We start from the raw sequence: 14,395 nt of genomic DNA, 5'->3' as shown, positions 1-14,395 counted from the left end.
GTGCGGGCCTGCCAGGGATCTAATTCTATGCAGTGCTGTATCCGGGCTGCCCAGGCTCTATGCGGCATGCCAGGGCTCGATGCGGCGTGGGGGGGTCTCTGCGGCATGGGGGGTCTCTGTGCGGCGAAGGGGGTGTCTCTGAGGCGTGGGGGGTGTCTCTGCGGCGTGGGGGGGTCTCTGCGGCGTGGGGGGTCTCTGTGTGGCGAGGGGGGTGTCTCTGCGGCGTGGGGGTGTCTCTGTGGCGTGGAGGGGTCTTTGTGGCGTGGGGGTGTCTCTGTGGCGTGGGGGGGTCTCTGCAGCATGGGGGGTCTCTGCGGTGTGGGGGGGTCTCTGCGGGAGGGGGGTGTCTCTGCGGCATGGGGGGTCTCAGTGCGGCGTGCGGGGTTCTCAGTGCGGGCATCGTCCGATGGGACTACAAGTCCCATCGGGCTATACCTGCTACACTGACAGTGATTGACACATTAGCCAATGATGGGACAGTAGTAGTCCCATCATCCGGCTAATGTGTTGAATGAAAAAAAATAAAAATACTCCATACATGCTACATACATACATACATGCTACATACATACATGCTACATACCGTACATACATGCCACATACATACATGCAACATACATACATGCTACGTACATACATGCTACATACATACATACATGCCACATACATACATGCTACATACATACATGCTACATACATACATACATGCTACATACATACATGCTACATACATGCTACATACATACATACATGATACATACTACATACATACATGCTACATACATACATGCTACATACATACATACATGCTACATACATACATTCTACATACATACATACATGCTACATACATACATACTACATACATGCTACATACATACTGCATACATACATACTGCATACATACATCCATACATACTACACACATGCTACATACATACATACATACTACATACATCCATACATGCTACATACATACTACATGCATACATACTGCATACATACATACAGTGTATTCATACAGTACATACATACAGACATAAAGTACATTAAACATAGATTACATACTCACCATTACTTGTCATTTTTATCCCCGAAGCCAGTGTCATCTGAAAAAAATGTAAAAAAAACAAACAACCAATATACTCCCTGTCCGCAGAAATCCACGAGTGTCCCACGACGATCTCCCGTGGAGAGCAGCAGCCACAGCTGTTGCAACCGCTCTCCAGGGGCCCCAGGAACACAATGATGGGAGGAAGGTATCCTTGCGCCACTGTATTCCTCCGCTGCTGTAAAAAAAGTCCCTAGTCTCACTTTACGGCATTGCTGGCTGACAAATTTTCCCAGGCAGCAATTGTCATAAAGTGACACTTTGAACTCAGGTAACCTCAGTGATGCACTGCAGGAGCCATTGTCTCCTGTCAGTGTGTCACTGAGGGTCCTATAGAGCAGTGACATCATCACTCGATGTCACTGTTCTATAGGGGAGATCGTCGTGGGACACTCGTTATTAATTGGACTACGGCGGACAGGTAGTATACGGTTTATTATTTTACGTTTTTTGCAGGCGCTGAATTATGGTAAGTATGGTGAAATGAAGAATATTAAAATACTTTTTCCTAATGTGTGCGTGTTTTATTAACTCTTTTCTTACTATTGAATTAATAACGGATAGGCGTCTTATTGATGCCTCTCCGTTATTAACCCGGCTTAATGTCACCTTACGATAGCAAGGTGACATTAACCCCTTATTACCCCATATCCCACCGCTACATGGGAGCGGGAAGAGAGGGGCTAAGTGCCGGAATTTCCGGGGCGGCTGCTGACTGGTGTTTGTAGCCGGGGGGGCAATATCCATGGCCCCTCTCTAGGCTATGAATATCAGCCCGCAGCTGTCTGCATAGCCTTTCTGGCTATAAAATATAGGGGGACGTCATTTTTTTGGGGGTCCCCCTATTTTAATAGCCAGTAAAGGCTATGCAGACAGCTGCGGGATGATATTCATAGCAGGCTACAAATATTGGCCCCCGGCCGTCAGCTTTCCACCTCTGGCTCAGAAAATTGCACGGGAGCCCACGCCGTTTTTTTCCGTTTTTTTAAAATTCAACGCTCATAAAGGCCTCCTTCACACTTGCGTCGGTATGGGTCCGTTGCTATGAGTCGGGCCGACGTACCGACGCACGATGTGAAATTTGTACACGACGTGGGCAGCAGATGCAGTTTTTCAACGCATCCGCTGCCCATTCTGAAGTGCGGGGAGGAGGGGACAGAGTTTCTGCTGCGCATGCGCGGTAGAAAATGGCAGACGCGATGGACAAAAAAACGTTCACTTGAACGTTTTTTCGTGCCAACAGTCTGCCAAAACACGACGGATCCGTTGCACGATGGACGCGACGTGTGGCCATTCGTCACGATCCGTCGCTAATACAAGTCTATGGGTAAAAAACGCACCCTGCGAGCACATTTGCAGGATCCGGTTTTTTCCCCTGGATCCGTTTTTTTCCGTCGGATCCGTTTTTTTCCGCCAGATCTGTTTTTTTCCACCGGATCCGTTTTTCCACCAGATCCGTTTTTTCCCGCCGGATCCGTTTTTTCCTGCCGGATCCGTTTTTTTTTCCGCGAGATCCGGTTTTTCCTCATAGAGTTGTATTAGCGCCGGATTGCGCCTGATGGCCACACGTTTCATCCGTGTTTTGCAGGATCCGTCAAAATAGCTGTTTCCGCCGGACGGAAAACACATAGGAACGGTTTTTGTCCGGTTTTTTCATGCATGTTTCCATTCATCATGCACATTTTCCGTTTATTTATTATCCAAAAACCTCATCAAAACTTGCATCAAAACTGCACCAAAAACTGCATCAAAAACAGCATCAAAAACCGCACCAAAAAGCTACATCAAAAACAGCACCAAAAACTGCATCAAAAACTGCACCAAAAACTGCATCAAAAACTGCATCAAAAACCGCATCAAAATCCGCACCAAAAACCTGCATCAAAAAAAGCATCAAAAACTGCATCAAAATCAGCATCAAAAACCGCACCAAAACCTACATCAAAAACAGCACCAAAACAGCACAAAAAACTGCATCAAAAACTGCACCAAAAACCTACATCAAAAACAGCACCAAAAACTGCATCAAAAACTGCACCAAAAACCTACATCAAAACAGCACCAAAACTGCATCACAAACCGCATCAAAAACCGCACCAAAAAGCTGCATCAAAAAAAGCACCAACAACTGCATCAAAAACCGCACCAAAAAGCTACATCAAAAACAGCACCAAAAACTGCATCAAAAACCACACCACAAACCTGCATCAAAAACCGCACCTAAAACCACACCAAAAACTTGCATCAAAAACTGCATCAAAAACTGCATCAAAAACAGCATCAAAAACCGCATCAAAAACCGCATCAAAACTGCACCAGTTTTTTATGCAGGTTTTGATGCAGTTTTTGATGCAGGTTTTTGGTGCGGTTTTTGGTGCTGTTTTTGGTGCTGTTTTTGATGTATGTTTTTGGTGCTTTTTTATGCAGATTTTTGGTGCGGTTTTTGATGCAGTTTTCAATGCAGTTTTTGGTGCAGTTTTGATGCAGTTTTTGGTGCTGTTTTTGGTGCAGGTTTGTGGTGCGGTTTTTGATGCAGTTTTTGGTGCTGTTTTTGATGTAGCTTTTTGGTGCGGTTTTGATGCAGGTTTTGATGCGGTTTTTGGAAAAAAATGAACGGAAAATGTGCATGATTTGAATGGAAACATGCATGAAAAAACAGATTCAGAGGTCGGATTCATCATTTCACATCTCAGTTTCATACGTTTTTTGCCGGATCCGTCGCTGTGCGTATTTTCGCCCGACAGAAAAAACATTCCTCTGTATGTGTTATCTGTCAGGCAGAAACAGCTTTTTTGACGGATCTGGCAAAAAAACGGATGAAACGTGTGGCCATCAGGCGCAATCCGGCGCTAATACAGCGAGAAAAAACAGATCCGGCGGAAAAAACGGATCTGGCAGAAAAAAACGGATCCGGCGGTAAAACACGGATCCGGTGGAAAAAAATGGATCGCGCAAATGTGCTCGCAGGATGCGTTTTTTACCCATAGACTTGTATTAGCGACGGATCGCGACGGAAGGCCACAAGTCACGTCCATCGTGCAATGGATCCGTCGTGTTTTGTCAGACCGTCGCCACAAAAAAACATTCAAGTGAACATTTTTTTGTCTGTCGCATCCGCCATTTTCTACCGCGCATGCGTGGCAGAAACTCTGCCCCCTCCTCCCCGGACTTCAGAATGGGCAGCGGATGCATTGAAAAACTGCATCCGCTGCCCACGTCGTGTACAAATTTCACATCGTGCGTCGGTATGTTAGCCCGACGCATAGTGATGGACCCGTACCGACGCAAGTGTGAAAGAGGCCTTTATGAGCATTGAATTTAAAAAAAACGGAAAAAAACGGCATGGGCTCCCGTGCAATTTTCTGCGCCAGAGGGGGAAAGCCAATGACCAGGGGCCAATATTTGTAGCCTGCTATGAATATCAGCCCGCAGCTGTCTGCGTAGCCTTTACTGGCTATTAAAATAGGGGGACCCCCCCAAAAAATGATGTGGAGTCCCCCTATATTTTATAGCCAGAAAGGCTACACAGACAGCTGCAGGCTGATATTCATAGCCTAGAGAGGGGCCATGGATATTGCCCCCCCCGGGCAACAAATACCAGTCCGCAGCTGCCCCAGAAATGGCGCATCTGTAAGATGCGCCAGTTCTGGCACTTAGCCCCTCTCTTCCCACTCCCATGTAACGGTGGGATATGGGGTAATAAGGGGTTAATATCACCTTGCTATCGTAAGGTGACATTAAGCCGGGTTAATAACGGAGAGGCGTCAATAAGATGCCTATCCGTTATTAATCCAATAGGAAGAAAAGGGTTAATAAAACACACACACATTAGGAAAAAGTATTTGAATATTCTTCATTTCACCATACTTACCATACTTCAGCGCCTGCAAAAAACGTAAAATAATAAACCGTATACTACCTGTCCGCCGTAGTCCAATTAATAACGAGTGTCCCACGACGATCTCCCCTATAGAACAGTGACATCGAGTGATGATGTCACTGCTCTATAGGACCCTCAGTGACACACTGACAGGAGACAATGGCTCCAGCAGTGCATCACTGCGGTTACCTGAGTTCAAAGTCTCACTTTATGGCAATTGCTGCCTGGGAAAATTTGTCAGCCAGCAATGTCATGAAGTGAGACTAAGGACTTTTTTTTACAGCGGCGGAGGAATACAGTGGCGGAAGAAACACCTTCCTCCCATCATTGTGTTCCTGGGGCCCCTGGAGAGCAGTTGCAACAGCTGTTGCTGCTGCTCTCCATGGGAGATCGTCGTGGGACACTCATGGATTTCTGCGGACAGGGAGTATATTGGTTGTTTGTTTTTTTCATATTTTTTACAGATGACACTGGCTTCGGGGATCAAAATGACAAGTAATGGTGAGTATGTAATCTATGTTTAATGTACTGTATGTCTACATGTATGTATTGTATGTATGTATGTATGCTGTATGTATGCATGTAGTATGTATGTAGCATGTATGTAGTATGTATGGATGTATGTAGTATGTATGTATGTAGCATGTATGTAGTATGTATGGATGTATGTATGCAGTATGTATGTAGCATGTATGTATGTAGCATGTATGTAGTATGTATGTATGTATGCAGTATGTATGTATGTATGTAGCATGTATATAGTATGTATGGATGTTTGTATGCAGTATGTATGTAGCATGTATGTAGTATGTATGTATGTAGCATGTATGTAGCATACATGTAGCATGTATGTAGTATGTATGTAGTATGTAGCATGTATGTAGCATGTAGTATGTATGTAGTATGTATGTATGTAGTATGTAGCATGTATATAGCATGCATGTATGTAGTATGTATGTATGTAGTATCTATGTATGCAGTATGTAAGTGGTATGCATGTATGTGGTATGTATGTATGTAGCATGTATGTATGTATGTATGCAGCATGTATGTAGCATGTATGTATGTATGTAGCATGTATGTAGCATATATGTATGTAGAATGTATGCAGCATGTATGTAGCATGTATGTAGCATGTATGTATGTATGTAGCATGTATGTATGTAGCATGTATGTAGCATGTATGGAGTATTTTTTTTTTTACATTCAACACATTAGCCGGATGATGGGACTACTACTGTCCCATCATTGGCTAATGTGTCAATCACTGTCAGTGTAGCAGGCATCGTCCAATGGGACTTGTAGTCCCATCGGACAATGCCTGAACAGACACAAAGACCCCCGGCAGTCCGCACAGACCCCCTTGGCAGGCCATACAGACCCGGAGAGGCCGCACAGACCCCCGGCAGGCCGTACAGACCCCGGAGAGGCCGCAGAGACCCCCGGCAGGCCGTACAGACCCCGGAGAGGCCGCACAGACCACCCGGCAGGCCATACAGACCCCGGAGAGGCCGCACAGACCCCCCGGCAGGTCGTACAGACCCCGGAGAGGCCGCACAGACCCCCCGGCAGGCCGTACAGACCTCGGAGAGGCCGTACAGACCCCCCGGCAGGCCGCACAGACCCTGGAGAGGCCGCACAGACCCCCAGGCAGGCCGTACAGACCCCCGGCAGGCCGTACAGACCCCGGAGAGGCCGCACAGACCCCCCGGCAGGCCGTACAGACCCCGGAGAGGCCGCACAGACCCCCCGGCAGGCACACACACTCGCACAGATTCCGCCCGCACAGAGACACGCAGTCTCCGTCCACACACCCCCCACACTCCATAAGGGCTGTCCCACACGTCCAGATAATTCCGGTACCGGAATAAATCGGTACCGGAGTTATCCGTGTCCGTGTGCCTGGGAACTCACGTAGGCCATACGTGCGGCACACGTGTGCCGCCCGTATGGCGAGTGGGTACCACACGGAGTGTGTGGTACCCACGCGTGTGGTACCCTGCATCATGCTGAAGCCGCGATTCATATGTTCCCTGCAGCAGCGTTTGCTGCAGAGAAAATATGAATAATAGTGTTTAAAATAAAGATATATGTGTCCGCCGCCCTCCCACCCCCTGTGCGCCCCCCCCCCCCTGCTGTTCAGAAAATACTTACCCGCCTCCCTCGCTGCTTCCTGGTCTGGCCACGGCTTCTCCTGTATGCGGTCACGTGGGGCCGATCATTTACAGTCATGAATATGTGGCTCCACCTCCCATAGGGGCGGAGCTGACTATTCATGATTGTAAATGAGCAGCCCCACGTGACCGCATACAGTAGAAGGCGCGGGGCAGAGAGGAAGGAGTGACAGCCAACGTGGGAGCGGGTGAGTATTTTCAGAACAGCGGGGGGGCGCACAGGGGGTGGGGGGGCGGCGGACACATAGATCTTTATTTTAAACACTATTATTCATATTTTATCTGCAGCAAATGCTGCTGCAGGGAACATATGAATCGCGGCTTCAGCACCATGTGGGGGGGACAGCGCTTACTGTAGCGCTGTCTCCTGCACGCACATGGACCCCAGACGGAGAACGTCCATGTGAGGTCCGTGTTTTACACGGACCCATTGACTTTAATGGGTCCGTGTAATACGTGCGCTCCCACGAACACTGACATGTCTCCGTGTTTGGCACACGGAGACACGGTCCGCAAAAAATCAATGACATCTGAACAGATGCATTGATTTTTATGGGTCTACGTGTGTCAGTGTCTCCGGTACGTGAGGAAACTGTCACCTCACGTACTGGAGACACTGACGTGTGAAACCGGCCTTACAGTGATTTTTGCACTGTGGGGACTTCCGATTCCGATTTCCGATATCGCAGAAATATCGGAACTCGGTATCGGAATTCCGATACAGCGAATATCGGCCGATACCCGATATCTGCAGTATCGGAATGCTCAACACTACCCGGTACATATTGTATTTAATGATAGTCCTAAAATTTCTTTATGTGTTTTTTCGTGACATATTGTACTTAATGATCGTCTAAAATTTCTTTGATATGACTTGTGTTTATTTGCAAAAAAAAATCTAAAATTTGGTGAAAATTTGGAAAATGTTGGCATTTTTAAACTTTTAATTTTTATGTCTTAGTTAATAGTTAATAAGTAACATTTCCCATTGTATAGTTTACATCAGCACAATATTTGAAAAATCATTTTTTGTAAGGAAGTTATAAGAGCTAAAATTTGACAAGTGATTTCTAATTTTTACATCACAATTTACATAACCACTTTTTTTAGGGACTACATCACATTTGCAGTGACTTTGAGGGGTTTATATTACAGAAAATACCCCAAATTGACACCATTCTAAAAAATGCACCCCTCATGGTGCTCAAAACAACATTTAGGAAGTTTAATAACACATCAGGTGCTTCACAGTATCTGAAACAATGTGGAAGGAAAAAATGAACATGTAACTTTTTTCACCAAAAATTAATTTTTGACCCAAGTTATATTATTTTACAAGAGTAACATGAGAAAATTTACTTCCATTTTGTTGTGCAATTTCTCCGGAGTATGCCTATACCCCATATGTGGTGGAAAACTAATGTATAAGGGCTCGGAATGGAAGGAGTGCCATTTAACTTTTTGAATGCAAAACCTGCTGGAATCATTAGCGGACACCATGTCACATTTGCAGAACCTCTGATTTGCCCGTGGAAACCTCCCACCAGTGACCCAATTTAGGAAACTAGACACCTCAAGGAACTTATCTAGATGTGTGGTGAGCACCTTGAACCTCAAGGTACTGCACAGAGGTTTATAACATAGACCTGTAAAAATAAAAAAAATCCAATTTTTGCACACAAAAATGTTCTTTTAGCACCTTTTTTATTTTCACAATGGTATCAGGAGAAAACGCACCATATAATTTGTTGCAGAAATTCTCCTGAGCATGCCCATACCCAATAAGTAGAGGAAAGGTATTGTATCGGTGCACTGCAGGGCTCAGTAAGGAAAGAGGGATGTTTTGGAATGAAGAATTTGATTGAATGGTCTGTGGATGTCATGCCATGTTTGAAAAGCCTCTGATGTGCCTCAGCAGTGGAAACCCCCCACAAGTGACCCCATTTTGGAAAATAGCAAGCAAGCAGTTTATCTAGACATGTAGTGAGCACCTTAAACCAACAGGTTCTTCACAGAATTTTACAATGCTGATCTGTAAAAATGAAAAAAAAAAACTCCAACAAAAATGTTGGTTTGCAAACTTGGCGCTCAAAATTGTAGTACATTTTTTATTGGCAATCCATTTTCGGGCTTAACAGACCTTCATAAGAACTGTGCAAAATACATAAATAAAAATATTGACTATAATATACATATTTACAAATCATAACAAAAAATGTCACATGAAAGAACATTTTTTCATACCATATGAGATAAAACAATTATATCTCCATGTATCACAAGCTACATTTGTCTTTATTTCAGAAAGCTGTGTTGAACTTAATCAGGATCAGAATCTACATTGTGTCTATTTAAGACTGTTCAGATCAGAAAAGGATATAATAGTGATCAGGAGAGAGAACAGCCTGCCGTATCCAACCTTGTCATTTAGTGACATTAAAAAACAAAAAGAGAAGTATTTTATAAAACAGATTAGCTTAAATGGAAATGTTAGAATTAGCGAATCAAAGGATATAGCTAAAGCATTTCAAAACTATTACCACTCACTGTACAATTTAGATACACCAGTTTCCATGGTAAAACCCCATAAAGCTTCACAGAATATCCACAATTTCCTCGCCTCGCTCTCTCTGCCTGGGATTTCCCATTTTGGTCATTCCATACTCCTGAAAGAAGTTACAATCCAGGATGTGAAAAACACTTTAGCAGAATTCCCGGACAGGAAATCTCCGGGCCCAGAAGGTTTCCCCATTATTTATTTAAAAAAATTTGCAGATGTTTTAATACCGCGCATGGTTGAGCTTTTCAACTCCTTTCTACAAGGCACAACTCCTCCTCCCCAGACTTTAAAAGCCTATGTCACTATCATTCCTAAGGAGGGGAGAGATGACACCCTGTGTAGTAGTTACCGACCTATATCATTGCTTAATGCAGACGTTAAACTGTGGGCCAAGATTTTGGCAACTTGGATTAATCTGGTATTGGCAGACCTGGTCCATTCTGACCAGGTGGGGTTTGTAAGAAACAGAGAGGGTAAAGACAATTCCACTAGGATTCTGCAGGCCATCTCCTACTCAAAATACACTCATCAGCCCCTCAAGATTCTTTCTACTGATGCCAAGAAGGCTTTTGACAAAATAAGCTGGCATTTTTTGGTCTGTGTCTTGCAGAAATGTGTCTTCCCTGATCCCTTTATTGAAGCTATAATGTCCTTGTGTGCTCAACCTACGGCTAAAGTTAGAGTTAATGGAATTTTATGTCTTTCAAGATAAGAAGTGGTACCAGGCAGGATTGCCCTCTTTCCCCTTCCCTATTTATTTTGCTCATGGAGACTCTTATACAATATATTAGGCAGGATAGTGATATTAGGGGAGTTAGAATCAACCAACTAGAAGTAAAAGTGGCTGCCTTTGCAGACAACCTCTTATTGTTGATTTCCAATCCAGGGACCGCTTTCCCAAAGTTGTTGCAGACCTTCACATTATTTGGGGAACTATCTAATTTTAAGATCAACCTTGATAAGTCAAAGGAACTGGCCAAGGAGCTCAGAGACAGAATTGTGGCAAGGCACAGATCTGGCCAAAATTATAGCAGAATTTCTGCAGTACTCAAGGCTCCTAAGAGCACAGTGGCCTACATAATCCTTAAATGGAAGATACTTTGGACTACCAGAAGTCTTCCCAGACCTAGCCATCCAGCCAAACTGAGCAATTGTGGGAGAAGAGCCTTGGTGAGATAGGAAAAAAGAACCCCAAGATCACTGAGGCTGAGCTCCAGAGATGCAGTAGCAAAATAGGAGAAAGTTTCACAAAGTCAACTATCACTGCAATCCTCCACCAGTCAGGCCTTTATGGCAGAGTGGCACAACGGAAGCCTCTGCTCAGTGCAAGACATATGAAAGCCCACATAGAGTTTGCTAAAAAAACACAAGAAGGACTCCCATAATATGAGAAATAAGATTATCTGGTCTTATGAGATGAAGATAGACCTTTTTGGTGATAATTCAAAGTGGTGTGTGTGGAGAAAACCAGGCACTGCTCATCACCTGCCCAATACAATCCCAACAGTGAAACATGGTGGTGGCAGCATCATGCTATGGGGGTGTTTTTCAGCTGCAGGAACAGGATGACTGGTTACCATTGAAGGAAACATGGATGTGGCCAAGTACAAAGATATCCTGGATGAAAACCTCTTCCAGAGTGCTCTGGACTTCAGACTTGGCTAAAGGTTCACCTTCCAACAAGACAATGACCCTAAGCATACAGCTAAAATAACAAAGGAGTGGCTTCAGAACAACTATGTGACCATTCTTGACAGGTCCAGCCAGAGCCCTGACCTAACCCCAATTGAGGACCTCTGGAGAGACCTGAAAATGGCTGTCCACCAACATTCATCATTCAACCTGACGGAACTGGAGAGGATCTGCAAGGAAGAATAGCAGCGGATCCCCAAATCCAGGTGTGAAAAACGTATTGCTTCATTCCCAAGAAGACTCATGGTTGTGGTAGCTTAAAAGGGTGCTTCTACTCAATACTGAGCAAAGGGTCTGAATACTTTTCAAATCAAGTCCTATCAGTTTAATTAAACACAGCTGGACTCCAATGAAGGAGTAGAACCATCTCAAGGATGATCACAAGGAAATGGACAGCATGTGACTTAAATATGAGTGTCAGAGCAACGGGTCTGAATGCTTATGACCATGTGATATTTCAGTTTTTCTTTTTTAATAAATTTGCAAAAAGTTCTACATTTCTGTTTTTTCAGTTAAGATGGGTTGCAGAGTGTACCTTAATGAAAAAAATGAACTTTTCTGAATTTACCAAGATGCTGCAATAAAACAAACAGTGAAACATTTAAAGGGGTCTGAATACTTTGTGTTCCCACTGTAAATCCCACTTATCGGTGATCCTGTCACATGATCATGGATCACCGATGGATCAATATGACAACCAGAGGTCTCCTGCAGACCTCTATGGTTGTCATTAGCTGATTGCTATGAGTGCCACCTCGGTGGTCGATGCTCATAGCAAGTCAGCATTTTTGCTACACAAAAGCGATCTGATCATCGCATGTGTGTAGCAGAGGGGATGAAAGTAGTGCAGCCTCAAATCTCCCATGAAGACTATAGAAGCATGCTAAAAGTAAAAAAAAAATATTTTTAAAAATATATAAAAAAATGTAAAGTTAAAATCACTCCACTTTCGCCCCATTCAAAATAAAACAGCAAAAAAAATCAAATGTACACATATATGGTATTGACATGTTCAGAATTTCCCAATCTATCAAAATATAAAAATAATTAATCCGATGAACTGGCATTTTCCCACACTACAGAGTTCAGTGCAGGTCAGGCTTTGAATGTGCGCAGCATCAGTGACGGCACCGATACTCACTGATGCTGTGCCGGCAGAATCTCATTCATTCACCAATGATTTACAGCTGGGGCGGTCGCATCTTTGCACCATCCTGGTTGTAAACTGTATATCTCCAAGATACGGATTACTGCATTGGACACAGAGATGGAAAGGTATGGGTATATTGTTGTTTTTTTATTTTATTTTTATTAGAGGAGATCGAGGGCATCATATTGATTAGCTGTGTAATAAATATGGGAAACTGTGTAGTGTTTTATTTCATTAAAATACTTTATTCTGGCTGTATCTTTATTTAACCTGTAACAACTATAGAATTAGTAAATGTTATTATTATTATTGATACCTCTCCATTACTAATTTGGGCTTGATGTCACCTTACAATACAAAGGTGACATTAACCCCCAAATTATTACCCCACTTGCCACCGCTACAGGGCAAGTGGGAAGAGCGAGGCTAAGTGCCAGAATTGGTGCATCTTACAGATGCACCTTTTCTGGGGCGGCTGAGTTCTGATGTTTTTAGCCAGAGGGCCAATATCCATGGTCCCTTCGTAGGCTATTAATATCAGCCCGCAGCTGTCTGCATAGCCTTTGCTGGTTATTAACTATGAGGGGACCCCTCATCATTTTTTGGGGGGTCCCCCATTTTAATAGTCAGTAAAGGCTAAGTATAAGTATACAGCTGTGAGCTGATATTAATAGCCTGGGAATCTCCATGGGTATTACCCCCTTTCCAGGCTATAAACATCTGCCCCCAGTTGCTGGCTTTCCCTCTGTTGGTTCTGAAAATTGCGCAGGAGCCCACGCCATTTTTTCCCCAAAAAATAATCATTTATTTATTAAATACATATTTCCTAATTTACACTTAAATACTACTAATTTTATTGGTCACTGACATCTATCTATATACCTATTCTGCATCTATTTACTGTATATAAACCATGTGTTCTATCCTGTCGGCCACCGCAGAAGCCGACAAATAAATTACCGGCTAATCTTCTGTCTATCTCTCTATGAAATATAAAGACATATATATGTATATATATATATATATATATATATATATATATATATATATATTCTATGATATATCTATTCTATATCTTTTCTATTATAACCTCTTCTATTCTGTACTCTATGCGGCAGATTCTATCTATCTATCAACCTTCTTTCATTCTCTATCAAGAACTGCCATCCCGCTCAGGTCATCCCCACTTTCCACACTTATAGAAACATACAGGCCATTAACACCCAGAAACTTATGAAGAACTTGCAGTCTTCATTGGCCCCAATCTCCTCCATCTCTTGTCCTGATTCTGCTCTGAAGCATTACAATGAAACCCTGCAAAGTGCCCTGGAAGAAGCTGCACCTCCTATACATAGAACAACTCGGCACAGACGGCGACAACCGTGGCACACGCTGCAAACACGTTTCCTGCAGCGGTGCTCCAGGTGCGCCGAACGTCTGTGGAGAAAATCTAATCTGCCCGAAGATTTCATCCATTATAAGTTCATGTTAAAAACATACAACTCTGCCCTTCACCTCTCCAAACAAACCTATTTCAACACCCTCATCACCTCGCTGTCCAATAACCCTAAACGTCTCTTTGACACTTTCCGGTCCCTACTCAACCCAAGAGAGCAGGCCCCAACCACAGATCTCCACGCTGACGATCTGGCCAATTACTTCAAAGAAAAAATTGACCACATTCAACAGGAAATCATTTCCCAATCTCTTCATACCAAGCACTGTCCTCCCTCCCCCACTGCATCTAGTTCACTCTCTGACTTTGAACCAGTTACAGAAGAAGAAGTAAGCAGGCTCCTTGCATCTTCTCGCCCAACCACTTGCACCA

The sequence above is a fragment of the Ranitomeya variabilis genome, chromosome 1, assembly GCF_051348905.1.
Source record: "Ranitomeya variabilis isolate aRanVar5 chromosome 1, aRanVar5.hap1, whole genome shotgun sequence".
In the NCBI taxonomy this organism is placed as follows: Eukaryota; Metazoa; Chordata; class Amphibia; order Anura; family Dendrobatidae; genus Ranitomeya; species Ranitomeya variabilis.
The sequence above is the reverse complement of the archived record's forward strand: the minus strand, read 5'-3'. Positions refer to the sequence as shown.